Here is a 14,258-nt window from a genome sequence, read left to right as displayed (position 1 = left end):
GGATTTTGTTAACACTTAAACATTTAAAATGCTGCATAGTTTTCAGGTCAAATAAAAATTTCCTACTCAGAGCAATGGTTGTCCCCCACAGCAGTTAAGAAAATTAAAGGAAACTTTGGTCATAACCCTGAGTTCTGATCCAGCATCTGAAGTCTCTTGTATCTGCTGGTAAGTTTGCTGATGATAAAAAAAAAAATGGTGGTATAGTGGAAAGTGGATCATTCAGCCTAAGGCTACAACAGGATCTAGATGAACTAGGAAAGTGGGCAAGAGAATAGCAGCTGGAATTCCAATTCAGGCAAGTGCAGTGTGATACATCTTGGGATTTGTAACTTCCAAAGGACTTGCACAGTGAATGGCAGTGCGGTGGGGAGTGCTATTAAGCACTGAGGCCTAAGGGTCCCTGAAAGCAGGTAGCATGTACAGGTAGCATGTAACATACTTGCCCTCATCATCTTAAACGCTTAGTATAAAGGGTTGGGGCATCTTTTGACAGTTATATAAAATGTTGGTCAGACCATACTTGTAGTATTTTGTTCAATTCTCACCACGCCTTTGGAAAAAAAGAGGATGCAGAAAACATTCACAAGGATGTCACCTGCACTGGAGGATTGAGATATAAGGAGAGACTAGATAGGCTGGGACTTCTTACCATGGAGTGAAGGAAACTGAGGAGTGATGTGATAGAGGTATATAAAATTATGAGAGGCATCATTAAGGTAGACTACCAATGTCTGTTTCCACAGCAGGGTTATCTAAAACTAAACAGCTAGGCTTAAGTTGATTGTGGTGAGGTTTAAAGGGAATCGGAGGCACAAATTTTTCACACATACTGAATGAATTTGTTTCTGGAATGATCTGCCTGAGGAAGTGGTGGAAGAAGGGATGGTAACAAATTTTAAGAATCATATGGACAGGTAATATAATGAGCCAGGCATAAAGGGTATCAGAACAGGATTGATTGAGATAGGCACGGTGGTCAGCATAGATGCAGAGGAACAAAGTTACAATGCTGTACAACCCTCTGCTTCTACACAATTCTGCAGATCAAAGGGTGTTGATGCTTGCACATTCTATAGCCTTGTTTTCAAGCTGCAGTTATTAGTGCTGTTCCAGATAATACTGAGGTAGTCATATAGTTACACAATATTTGTAGCTTGAACCTTACTTCTCTTCCTAAATATATTACTTGCTGCAAAACAGATTGACGCAATGAACACCTACAAAATTTTCATGTATGAGGTACTAGAGGGCATAGTGGGCGTTCTGTCAGTCAAATCTGAAACATAATTGTTATTTCTAGTACTTTGGTATATCAAAACTCAAGCTAGGGTGAGGAAAATGAACCCATCAGTAGTACATCCAGAGGCAGATTATAGATAAAAGTGGCAATGGCCTAAAAATTGCTTTTATGGATTTTGTGTGTGTGTGTAGTCACTAATATTTTATTTTCACAGTGAAGCAATATTTTATTGCTGCCATTGTTTTCTGATATGTTTCTGAAATATGGTAAGGAATTTCTGATACCAATGAACCAAAATATCAGTTAAAGCACAATCAGACTTTAGAGTGTGGAATAATGATGAAAATATTGTTGGTGTTATCAGTTTTCTGAACTGCAATGAATGTTTCTTAAATCAGAATCAGAATCAGATTTAATATCTCCAGCATATATCATGAAATTTGTAAACTTGGCAGCAGCAGTACAACACAATACATGATAAATGTTAAAAAAAAACTAAATTATAGTAAGTGTAAGTGCATATTAACTAGTTAAATTAAGATAAGTAGTGCAGAAACAGAATTTTTAAATCAAGTAATGAGGTAGTATTCATGGGTTCCATGTCCATTTAGGAATCAGATGGCAGAGGGGAAGAAGCTGTCTCTAGATTGTTGAGTGTGTGTCTTTGAGCTTCCGTACCTTCTTCCTGATGTAACAGTGAGAAGGGGCCATGTTCTGGGTGGTGGGTTCTTTAATGGAAAACACCGCCTTTCCGAGGCATTGCTCCCGGAAGATACCTTGCATACTGTGGAGGCTAGTACCCATGATGGAGCTGACGATTTTACAACCCTCTGCAGCTTACTTCAACCCTGTGCAGTAGTTCACCACACTCACCCTTCCCTCACCCCTCACCACTACCAGACGGTGATGCAGCCAGTCAGAATACTCTCCACGGCACATTTGTAGAAACTTACAAGTGTTTTAGTTGACAAACCAAATCTCCTCAAAATTCTAATGACATATAGCTGCTGAGTTGTGTTCTTTATAGCTGCATCGATATGTTGGGACCAGGTTAAGTCCTCAGAGATAGTGACACTCAGGAACTTGAAATTATTCACTCTCTCCACTTCTGATCCCCCTATGAGGATTGGTTTATTGTCCCTCATCTTACCCTTCCTGAAGTCCACAATCAGTTCTTTCATCTTATTGACGTTGAGTGCAAGTTTGTTACTGCGATACTACTTAATTAGCTGGTATATCTCGCTCCTGTACAGCCTCTTGTCACCATCTGAGATTCTGCCAACAATGATTGTATCATCAGCTAATTTACAGATCGCATTTGAGCTATGCCTACCCACACAGTCGTGGGTATAGAGAGAATAGAATAGAATAGTGGGCCAAGCACACATCCCTGAGGTGTGCCAGTGTTGATTGTCAGCAAGGTGAAGATATTATCTTCAATCCACACAGATTCTGGTCTTCTGGTCAGGAAGATGCAGATCCAGTTGCAGATGGAGGTACAGAGGTCCAGGTTCTGTAGCTTTTCGATCCGGGCTATAGGAATATTGGTGTTAAGTGCTGAGCTATAGTCAATGAACAGCATGCTGACATGGGTATTTGTATTGTCCAGGTGATCTAAGGATATATGGAGAGCCATTGAGATCACGTCCACTGTAGACCTATTGTGGTGATAGGCAAATTGCAACGGGTCCAAGTCCTTGCTGGGGCAGTAGTTATTATAGCCACAACTAAACTCTTTAAGCATTTCATCATAGTAGATGTGAGTGCACCTGGACAATAGTCATTAAGGCAACTCACACTATTCTTCTTGGGCACTGGTATAAGTTTTGAAATAGGTAGGTAATTCCAACTGTAGCAGTGAGAGATTGAAAATGTCTTAGAACACACCCGCCAGTTGGTTGGCACCAGTTTTCAGAGCCCTACCAGGTACTCCTTTAAGGCCTGTCTCCTTGCGAGGGTTCATCCTCCTGAAAGATAGCCTGACATTGGCCTCTGAGACAGAGATCACAAGGTCACCAGGTGCAGCAGGGATCCTTGTAGCTGTAGTTTTATTATCCCTTTCAAAGGGAGCGTAAATGGTGTTAAGTTCAACTGGTGGTGAAGCATCGCTGCCATTCATGATGTTGGGTTTTACTTTGTAGGAAGTAACGGCCTGCAAACCCTGCAGAGTTGACGTGCATCCAATGTCACCTCCGTCCTCACTCAGAATTGCTTCTTAGCTCTTGAAATAGCTCTCTGCAAGTCAAACCTAGTTTTCTTGTACAGACCTGGGTCGCCAGTTTTCAATGCCACAGTTCTAGTCCTCAGCAGACTACAAACCACCTGGTCATCCATGGCTTTTGATCTGGGAATGTCGAGTGAGTGTTTGAAGGCACACACTCATCCACACAGGTTTTAATGAAGTCGGTGACAACAGTGGTGTACTGATCCAGACTTGAACTCCCTGAATACAGTCTACTTGACTGATTCAAAGCAGTCCTGTGCCACCTTTGTCCCTACCTTCTTGGTCCTCACTACTGGTGCTGCAGTATTCAGTCTCTGCGTGTACTCAGGGAGTAGAAGTACAGCCAGGTGATCAGACTTTCCCAAGTGTGGTTGTGGAATAGAACTGTAACTGTTCTTGATGGTGGTGCAACAGTAGTGTGTTGTTTCCTCTGGTGCTGCAAGTAATTTGATGATATTTATTTAGTGACTTTATCAAGTTGGCCTGGTTAAAATCCCCCAAAATAATAGGGGGAGGCATCAGAATATGCTGTTTCATGCCTGTTGATCACATTGCTCAGTGATGTACCATCAATAACTCTCTCTGAGACGTGAAGTCAGATATCGGCTTTTATTGACTGGAAGAAAGGACAAGCAGTAGTTGACCACCATACTACATCCTGGAGAATGAGGCCGGGCTCAGGCCTCGATCGCCTTTATACAGGGGTCTGTGGGAGAAGCCACAGGAGCAGTCAGCAGGGGGCGTGTCCAGACAGGCACATAGTTCACCACACTCAGTTTGTCTAGAGCCAGGTAAACATTGGCTTGAGGTGGAATATACACTGCTATTGAAGTGATCATTGAAATCTCCCGTGGCAGGTAAAATGGCTGGCACTTGATCACGAGATGTTCCAGATCCGGTGAACAAGATTGGGACAGCACCGCCATGTTAGTGCACCACAAGGAGTTGATCATAAAGCAAACCTTCCTGCTTTTAGATTTAAAAGACTCAGCAGTCCTGTCTTGGTGGTGTATAGAGAACACTTCTATTCGAATCACTGCATTCAGAATGAAAGGCTTTAACCAAGATTCCATGAAATGAAAGACATAAGTAAGTGGTCCTAATGTCCTACTGGTACAATACCCTAGGTCTGGGACCTTCAGTTTTATTTATCAGAGACTGTACATTTGTCAGCAAGATAGATGGTATTCGATGTCAAAAACCTCATTTTTATAAATACGCTATTAGCCCAGCATGACAACCTTGTTTCTGCCAACATCTTAAGGGTACAGTCCCACTGGCCACAGTCTGATCCAATTCCATTGGTTTTAAGTAGCAATAAATTGTTTAATTGCATTAAAATGTTGTAACCAACTGTACAGAGCTTCGATGCCATTGTGGTTCTCAGCGGTAGCAGGCCGAAATGGGAACATTTGATCGCTTCCATCAAACTGCCTTAATTTGGTGCCCCGGAAATGGTGAAGTCAGTCATTTGAACAGATTGAAGTTTCTTGATGTCTTTGATCTAGATTGAATTAAATATTATATTCACTGCATATATGGTGAAAACTTGAGGTCCATTTTGATTCTTTAGTAAACATATCTTCTACTGAAGAAGACCCATAATTTTAAACAGAGAGTGAGCTGATGGCTGACAAACAGACCTCTCAAACTTATCATGTAGAAGTTTCCAGAACAGACAGGATCAGACACCATCAAATTAATGGAAGAGTGATGAGGGAATGGATACTACAAATATCTAGAAAGGAGCAATTTAGATAATTTCTAATTTACAATCATTTTTTAACAAGTATATATTTAACGTATATAATAAACATAGGGCTGTTACAAAAAGTAGGGGCTTCTCACACAAGGGCTCTTTGAATGAATACTGTTTGCCCCATCACAAAATGAACCCTGCTGCATCAGCATTACATAAAACTGTCTTCAGCTGAGTAACCAGAACTTGGGAAAACTTCACCTATACCTTTAATTCTGCCATCTCTTGCATTTTAGAATGCTTAATTGACATAGGAATAATAAAGCTGAAGATCAAAAATATATTAAAGCATGTATATTTAAAGCTCCAATGAGTCATGGAACTGGAAATGCAAATGAGCTGTGAGAAATTATTAAAATGCAATGTTTTGGAAGCTGTGATCCTGCAGTGGTTGTGAGAATTGAGGAACTGTTACAAAAGTAGTCCTACTCTCCAGAACTGAATATATTATGCAAATAAGATAATGTGACACATAAATGCGTTCAACAGTTTACACGCCCACGTTTTGTGAAGTCGAGTAAACAAACTTCTCTGCGTTATTCAAAATGCAAGTGTTTCCTTCTTAAGCTGTGAGTATCTTTTTTTGGTATATTTATGTGAATTTCCTTTTAGCCAATGATTAAGTTTGAGGAATCCTGCTTAACTTTGAAACAATTTATCCAAACTAAAAACAATCCAATTATCCAGTTTTCACTCCAGTTTGCTCAATATCAGAGCAACTTGCGTGAAGAACTCCTCTGCTATTTTTCAACTGTATGATGTAGCTCCTGATCTTATGAACTAGAGGTGAAAAATGTCTTTATTGGGTTTGACTCTTGGGTTCTTAGCCAAATATTTGTTTTATATTCAGTCAGTTCTGTATGCCATCTATTGCACATGCTAGACAGCAGAAAGAGCCCATTCATTAATTTGTAATTTTTTATAAGTCTTCACTGAACGGAAGCCATCTGAGTCCCACTTAGGCCAACTTACATGTTATACATCCAGGCATGAAGTGAAAAAGTTCACAAGAAGCCTCAGGCCCTGCTCCACTTATCTGTGCCATTTTGTGCTTTTGAACCCTTTTTGCCATACTACAACAGTCCTTGAGCTGTTTTCTTTGAAAGGCAGGCAGCAAATCATGGCTTTCAGACAGCAGTTGATTGCTTTCATTGTAACACTCCTCTACCATCACCAAGTAATTTGATTTTTGGATTCAAAGATTGTCTCTCTCAGATACGTGATTGATGCTTAACCTGCTTTTGGAGATGAATGGATGGCAGCTCAATTTACCGTGTACAGCTGTTTGTTTACTTAGGAAAATTTCTAAAGATTACTGGGACAGAAATGCATTATAGAATACTTTGTCTTGGCTTTCTTATAGCTGATAAATTATTTAATTTTCCTCACCTTTCTTTTTCTTTTATGTATTTCTCTGTGACTCAGATCTTTTCATGTCTGTAAAATCAGGTGACAAGTCTAATTTCCATTTTGACAAACCATGCTGCTCCATTGCCAGCTGCACAAACTGTGCAAGAGCAATGTGCTGTGACTAGCTTCATGATTTTTGCCTCCCTGTTCTGAAGGCAATCGCACATGCTCAGTTTTTTTTCTGCCAGCAGAAAATTGTGATCACACTTTATAAAAATTGCCAGCTTGTGTTCTTTATCTTTATTATCATTAGCTGGAGCCAAATTGTAAGATAACATCATTAAATCACCATTTTCAATATATGAACTATTTAAATTTTTTGCCTTTCAGCATTGCTACTTTCATTAAACAACGTAGTTACTGCCTTCAATAATGTTGGCCTCAATACTGGTGATAGTGAAGCCCCAAGATTGTGGTTAACCAACTCTGCTGCACTTGCCTATTCATTATTGTGGTTGCAGAGCATACCATCCATAAAATGCAAAGCAAGATTTTACCTATGTTATCACCAGTTGCAATTTCTGTCATCTCCCACAGCTAGCTGGGCAAGAGCTGCAGCTGATGGGAATACCATCACCTCGATTTACCATCCACATCACACAATATTTTGAACTGTAAGCATTTTCTTAATCTTTCAACCAGAATAGATTCCTTCAACCTATATTGATTGTTGGAATGGCTTTATAAACCACAATGGAGGATTCATAACATGTATACTGCAGATTTACCACCTTCTGCAGAGCAATTAGAGATGTAATTTGTTGATATAACCAGTGATTCCACAGTCCTTAAATGACAAAAGAAGAAAATTCTCTCCATATTCTTCAGACATCTAGTGTTTCCATTTTACCTTCTCTCCATTGTTGATCCTTTCTCCCAAATAATATTTATTCATAAAATCAACACTGAAACATCATGTGATTGTGACTGTATTCCCAAATATTTGCCTGTCCCATTGCTCCTGGTGGTGGCATCATGGTTTGTGAAAGGCTGCTGACTCCCATTGGAGCAAGCTTGAACCCGTTGGCCATGTGAGGTCACTCAAGCACCTTGGACCTTATTGGCTCATCTTTGACCTGTCATATGCAGCAATTGTCCAGCTAATCTGCAGGCAACACAACATATGCCATCAGGCCATGTGGGAAACAGGGAGGGGGGTTAGTTTGGTTATTCAATTGATCTAGATTGCATCTCCCTACTCCCACACCCAGGTCAGAGGCTCAATAATTCTAGTAATCTGTGTAGGATGAACTGTTGGTTAACTGTGTGTTGCCATTCCCTTAAAATTCCTTTAAATGCCAGTATCCAGAATTTTATGTGTTTGTGGTACACTAGTAATGTTGTCCAGGGAATACTGTATGAATGAATTACAACTGGTAAAACAAAGTTGAAAGTTCTGTGTAAACATATGCAAGATTAGGGGGGACCATATGCTCAGGTATGCTTTCAGAAAATTACTAGTCATTGTGCATGCCAATCAGCCTTTAACTATAGGTTATCCCTTTGAAGTCCTTAACTCTCTCCTTTGGAGTATAGCACTTGTACACCCTCATGCTCTGGGGACTAGGACATACGCTGTCTTCTAAAAAGAAGAGCAGGAAGAGTTTAAAAAGAAGTCAGCTTTACAGAGTGGGCGATGGAATAGTGGGAGACAGAGTAGGAAGGCTTTGGATCAATGGGGCTTCGGCGATAAAGGGTCGAGGTAAGGTAGGTTATCTATTTAGAATACAGACAGAAAGTATGTGTGTGAGGCCAGTTTTCTATGCTCAGTGTCAGATGTGGAAGGTCCTGGAGACTCCCAGTCTCCTGGACGGCCACATCTGCACCACGTGTGCTGAGCTGCAGCTCCTTAGGGACCATGTTAGGAACTGGAGATGCAGCTCGATGACCTTCGCCTAGTCAGGGAGAGTGAGGAGGTGATAGAGAGGAGATATAGGCAGGTAGTCACTCCGGGGCCTGGGGACAGATAAGTAGGCAACAGTCAGGAGAGGGAAGGGCAAGTAGCAGATGCTAGAGAGTACCCCAGTGGCTGACCCCTTAACAATAAGTACTCCTGTCTGAGTACTGTTGGGGGAGACGACCTCTAGCATAGATTCTGGCCCTGTGGCTCAGAAGGGTAGGGAAAGGAAGAGGACGGCAGTAGCGATAGGGGACTCTATAGTTAGGGGGTCAGACAGGCGACACTGTGGATGCAGGAAAGAAACGTGGATGGTAGTTTGCCTCCTAGGTGCCAGGGTCCAGGATGTTTCTGATCGTGTCCAAGATATCCTGCAGTGAGAAGGAGAACAGCCAGAGGTCGTGGTACATATTGGTACCAATGACATAGGTAGGAAAAGGGAAGAGGTCCTGAAAACAGACTACAGGGAGTTAGGAAGGAAGTTGAGAGGCAGGACCACAAAGGTAGTAATCTCAGGATTATTGCTTGTGCAATGTGGCAGTGAGCATAGGAATAGAATGAGGTGGAGGATAAATATGTAGCTGAGGGATTGGAGCAGGGGACAGGGATTCAGATTTCTGGATCATTGGAACCTCTTCTGGGGCAGGTGTGACCTGTACAGAAAGGATGACTTGCACTTGAATCCCAGTGGCAAATATCTTGGCGGGGAGATTTGCTACTTGGATGGCTCAGGGGCAGGTATGGCTACTTCAAGTGCCAGGCTTTAGATGTTTCAGAAAGGATAATGAGGGAGGCAAAAGAGGTGGAGGTGTGACACTGTTGATCGGGGATAGAGTCACAGCTGTGGAAAAGGAGGAAGTCATGGAGGGGTTGTCTATGGAGTCTCTGTGAGTGGAAGTGAGGAATAGAAAAGGGTCAATAACTCTGCGGGGTGTTTTTTATAGGCCGCCCAATAGTAACAGGGACATCGAGGAGCAGATAGGGAGACAGATTCTGGAAATGAGTAATAATAAGTGTTATTGTGGTGGGAGATTTTAAGTTCCCAAATATTGATTGGCATCTCCCTAGAGTGAGAGGTGTAGATGGGGTAGAGTTTGTTAGATGTGTTTAGGAAGATTTCCTGGCACAAAATGTAGATAAGCCTACAAGAGGAGAGGCTGTACTTGAACTGGTATTGGGAAATGAACCTGGTCAGGTGTCAGTTCTCTCAGTGGGAGAGCATTTTGGAGGTAGTGATCACAATTCTATCTCCTTTACCATAGCTTTGGAAAAGGGATAGGAACAGACATGTTAGGAAAGCGTTTAATTAGAGTAAGGGGAAATATGAGGCTATCAGGTAGGAACTGGGAAGCATAAATTGGAAACAGATGATCTCAGGGAAATGTATGGAAGAAATGTGGCAAATATTCAGGGGATATTTGCGTGCGGTTCTGAATAGGTACGTTCCAATGAGACATAGGAAGGATGGTAGGGTATAAGATCTGTAGTGTACAAAGGCTGTTGTAAATCTAGTCAAGAAGAAAAGAAAAACTTACAAAAGGTTCAAAAAACTAGGTAATGATATGAATCTAGAAGATCATAAGGTGAGCAGGAAGGAGCTTAAGAATGAAATTAGGATAGACAGAAGGGGTCATGAGAAGGGCTTGATGGACAGAATTAAGGAAAACCCCAAGGCATTCTACAAGTATGTGAAGAGCAAGAGGGTAAGACATGAGAGAATAGGACCAATCAAGTGTGACAGTAGAAAAGTGTGTATGGAACCAGAGGAAATAGCGGAGGTCCTTAATGAATACTTTGCTTCAGTATTCACTACAGAAAAAGATCTAGGCGATTGTAGGGATGACTTGCAGTGGACTGGAAAGCTGAGCATGTAGATATTATGGAAAAGGATGTGCTTTAGGAAAGCATCAAGTTGGATAAGTCACCAGGACCGGATCGGATGTACCCCAGGTGACTGTAGGAAGCGAGGGAGGTGATTGCTGAGCCTCTGGCGATGATCGTTGCATCATCAATGAGGACAGGAGAGGTTCAGGAGGATTGGAGGGTTGTGGATGTTGTTCCTTTATTCAAGAAAGGGAGTAGGGATTACCCAGGAAATTATAGACCAGTGTGTCTTACTTCAGTGGTTGGTAAGTTGATGGAGAAGATCCTGAGAAGCAGGATTTATGAACATTTGGAGAGGCAGAATATGATTAGGAGTAGTCAGCATGGCTTTCTCAAAGGCAGGTCATGCCTTACAAGCCTGATTGAATTTTTTTGAGGATGTGACTAAACACATTGATGAAGATAAAATCGTAGATGTAGTGTATATGGATTTTAGCAAGGTATTTGATAAGTTACCCCATGCAAGGCTTACTGAGAAAGTAAGGAGGCATGAGATCCAAGGAGACCTTGCTTTGTGGATCTAGAACTGGCTTGCCCACTGAAGACAAAGATTGGTTGTAGACAGGTCATATTCTGCATGGAGGTCGGTGACCAGTGGAGTGCTTTAGGGATCTGTTATGGAACCCCTACTCTTTGTGATTTTTATAAATGACTTGGATGAGGAAATGGAGGGATGGGTTAGTAAATTTGCTGATGACACAAAGGTTGGGGGTGTTGTGGATAGTGTGGAGGGCTGTCAGAGGTTACAGCGAGACATTGATAGGATGCAAAACTGGGCTGAGAAGTGGCAGATGGAGTTCAACCCAGATAAGTGTGACGTGGTTCATTTTGGTAGGTCAAATATGATGGCAGAATATAGCATTAATGGCAGGACTCTTGGCAGTGTGGAGGATCAGAGGGATCTTGGTGTCCAATTCCATAGGACACTCAAAGCTGCTACACAGGTTGACTCTGTGGTTAAGAAGGCATATGGAGCATTGGTCTTCATCAATCATGGGATTGAGTTTAAGAGCCGAGAGGTAATGTTGCAGCTATATAGGATCATAGTCAGATACCACTTGGAGTGCTGTGCTCAGTTCTGGTCACCTCACTAGAGAAAGGATGTGGAAGCCATAGAAAGAGTGCAGAAGAGATTTACAAGGATGTTTCCTGGATTAGGCAGTATGCCTTATGATTGTGGTCGCCAACCTGTTGATCGCGATCGACTTGTCGATCTTTGAGACTTTCCCAGTAGATCCTGAAAAAAAAACGAAAAATAAATACACAAATACTGTTGGGAGATTGTTTCTGGGTTGTGGGGTTTTAGTTCCGTTCTTTCTGCCCAGTGCACATGTGTGTAGCTCCCCCACACTACACAGTGTACTTTAGTGGTCCCCAACCACCAGGTCGTGAGGAAATGATATGAGTCAGCTGCACCTTTCCTCATTCCCTGTCACACCCACTGTTGAACATGAATGCAAGCAAGGTCATCAGTCGCCTAAACGTAGTGATACCCTCGCGCCAGGGATCACTGGTTGGCCTCAGGCGGCTGGCGGGAACCGCCATTGCTACCAGCCTGGAGCGCGGACAGATGGGCGTTGCCTTTAAACCTGTTCAGCACACCGAATGTTCGTGGGGAGTTCGGTGCTAAAATATTGGCAGACGACCTAACTCGGGCTCAGGGTTCTGTAAGTAGCAGAGCAGCTACCTCGCTGTGATCTACTGAAACAAACTTTTGTCAGCTGATAGATCCTACAAGGTGGGGGCAGGCACCCTGTTGCACTCCTTGCTGGGTCGGTCACTCTCTCTGGACTGCGACTGCTGCGGCCCCGGTACGTGGACCTCCGGCCCTGACCTTGTTCTCTCACCCCACCCGCGACCAGCTGCACCTGGCCAAGGTGTCTGGCGGCGGGCGGACGGGAGGCTGGAGTTCGGGCCTGTAGGTTGTCTAATGAGGCAATAAAGCATTCAAAACCGCTTCAGCACCCCGCACTCGAAGACAAATCCACTGAGTTTTGTGAGCGGAAAAATGTGGAATAGACTGGACATAAGGAACCTGCTTCAAGTATTGCTGTATTCCGGTTTAACAGCCCCCCCTCACCCCCCCCCCCCCCGTCGGCTGGTCCGCAAGAATATTGTCAATATTAAACCGGTCCGTGGTGCAAAGAAGGGTGGGTACTCCTGGTTTATACATTATTTCTACTTCCGGGTTGCAGGGTTTTACAATCGATCTGGGGTCGATCTTGCCTTTCACTAAGGCCGAGGTAGGGGATCTTGGGTTTAAAAATGTTGGTGACCACTACCTTATGAGATTAGGTTGAGTGAACTCAGCCTTTTCTCCTTGGAGTGGCAGAGGATGAGAGGTGACATGATAGAGGTGTATAAGATGATGAGAGGCATTGACTGTGTGGATAGTCAGAGGCTTTTTCCCAGGGCTGAAATGGCGAGCACGAGAGGGCGTAGTTTTTAGGTGCTTGGAGGTAAATACAGAGGAGATGTCAGGGGTAAGTTTTTTATGCACAGTGGTGAGTGCATGGAATGGCTGCCAGTAACGATAGTGGAGGTGGTCACAACAGGGTCTTTTAAGAGACTCCTGGATGGATACATAGAAAAATAGAGGACAATGGGCAAGCCTCGATAGTTCTAATGTAAGGACATGTTTGGTACAGCTTTGTGGGCTGAAGGGCCTGTATTGTGCTGTAGGTTTTCTATGTTTTAAGCTCCATTGCATCTAACCCCTCTAACTCCATGTCATCCCAATTAGTAAATAACTTCAGTTTCTGATTGCTGAGTGTGTTCTTCAATTGAGTGATGGAAAATCTGTTACACTTCTGACTCATTAGTGCCTTCTGGCTCACTGGTAGTTCTGAAAGAACAATAGCATAAGAATAGGGCAACGCTGAAGGTTTTGGGGCCAAGTATAAGGTGATTGCTTACACCATCTTGTAAATCAGAAACAACTGTAGGATGAAGTGTAATTTGATTTCACAAGAAGATTTCATTTGAACATTGTGTTATCTTCAATAGACCCAGCTCTCTGCTGGCCAGAAAGTTGGGCAGCTGCGCAAGTGATTAATGCAGCTCTTGGAAGATGGGCTTCCAAGTTTATCTTGCTGACCTTGAACATAAATTTGAGGCCATTAAACTTCTTGTACTGCACCAATGCCCATTATTCCTTATTTCTGTTCCTTATACTGTTATGGTCACATGTTACAGCCAGACTACCTACTTGAATGGTTTCCTAGTCCATGTTTTTTAGTAAAGTCTCTCCTCCTTTTCATCTCATCAGCTAAATCCGTGGAAATAATAATGTTCTGCTTTCAACCATGGGCTCAAGGAAGCTTCCAACACATCATGTAGGTAGTGACTTCCATCACTAGTCACAGACAGTGAGTATGTAATGTACGGATCTACAGTATTTCTTTTAGCGCAATAACTCCCCTTAGCACTACTTATTGATTGATAACTTACACATGTGGATTGATCTGTTTTCTCTCTGCAAAGTGAATATACCAGTTAACGTCACCTCCATGTGCGTGCTTTTACTTAATTAATATATAGTTGTACAGGCACAACAAATCTGTGATGTGCACAGGCCTGAATGTCAGTGAACGTCACCAACTGCATCGATAGTTACAAGATGACAGCTCTCAGAAGAAGGGAGAGAGTCAGCGAGAGGAAGGAGTGAATCAGTACAGAGAAGGCCTTCACGGGTGCTAACAAAGGGACATGTGAGTAGTACACAGTGAGCGACACTCAACCAGCAAAGTTAAAGTGAAAATAATGTGATGATGGCTGTAGTCAGGAAAGTTAACGAACTTGATAGTGCTAAGGAGGACTGAGAATCATATGTCAAGAGGGT

The 14,258-nt window shown here is 42.6% G+C and overlaps 1 protein-coding gene across 1 annotated transcript in view; it reads left to right on the top strand.

Annotated features, from left to right (window-relative positions):
- grm5b (glutamate receptor, metabotropic 5b) overlaps positions 1-14,258 on the top strand; it is a 464,503-nt gene that overhangs the window by 100,293 nt on the left and 349,952 nt on the right. The window lies entirely within an intron of this gene.

Source organism: Hypanus sabinus, chromosome 3, assembly GCF_030144855.1.
Source record: "Hypanus sabinus isolate sHypSab1 chromosome 3, sHypSab1.hap1, whole genome shotgun sequence".
In the NCBI taxonomy this organism is placed as follows: Eukaryota; Metazoa; Chordata; class Chondrichthyes; order Myliobatiformes; family Dasyatidae; genus Hypanus; species Hypanus sabinus.
The sequence above is the reverse complement of the archived record's forward strand: the minus strand, read 5'-3'. Positions and strand labels throughout refer to the sequence as shown.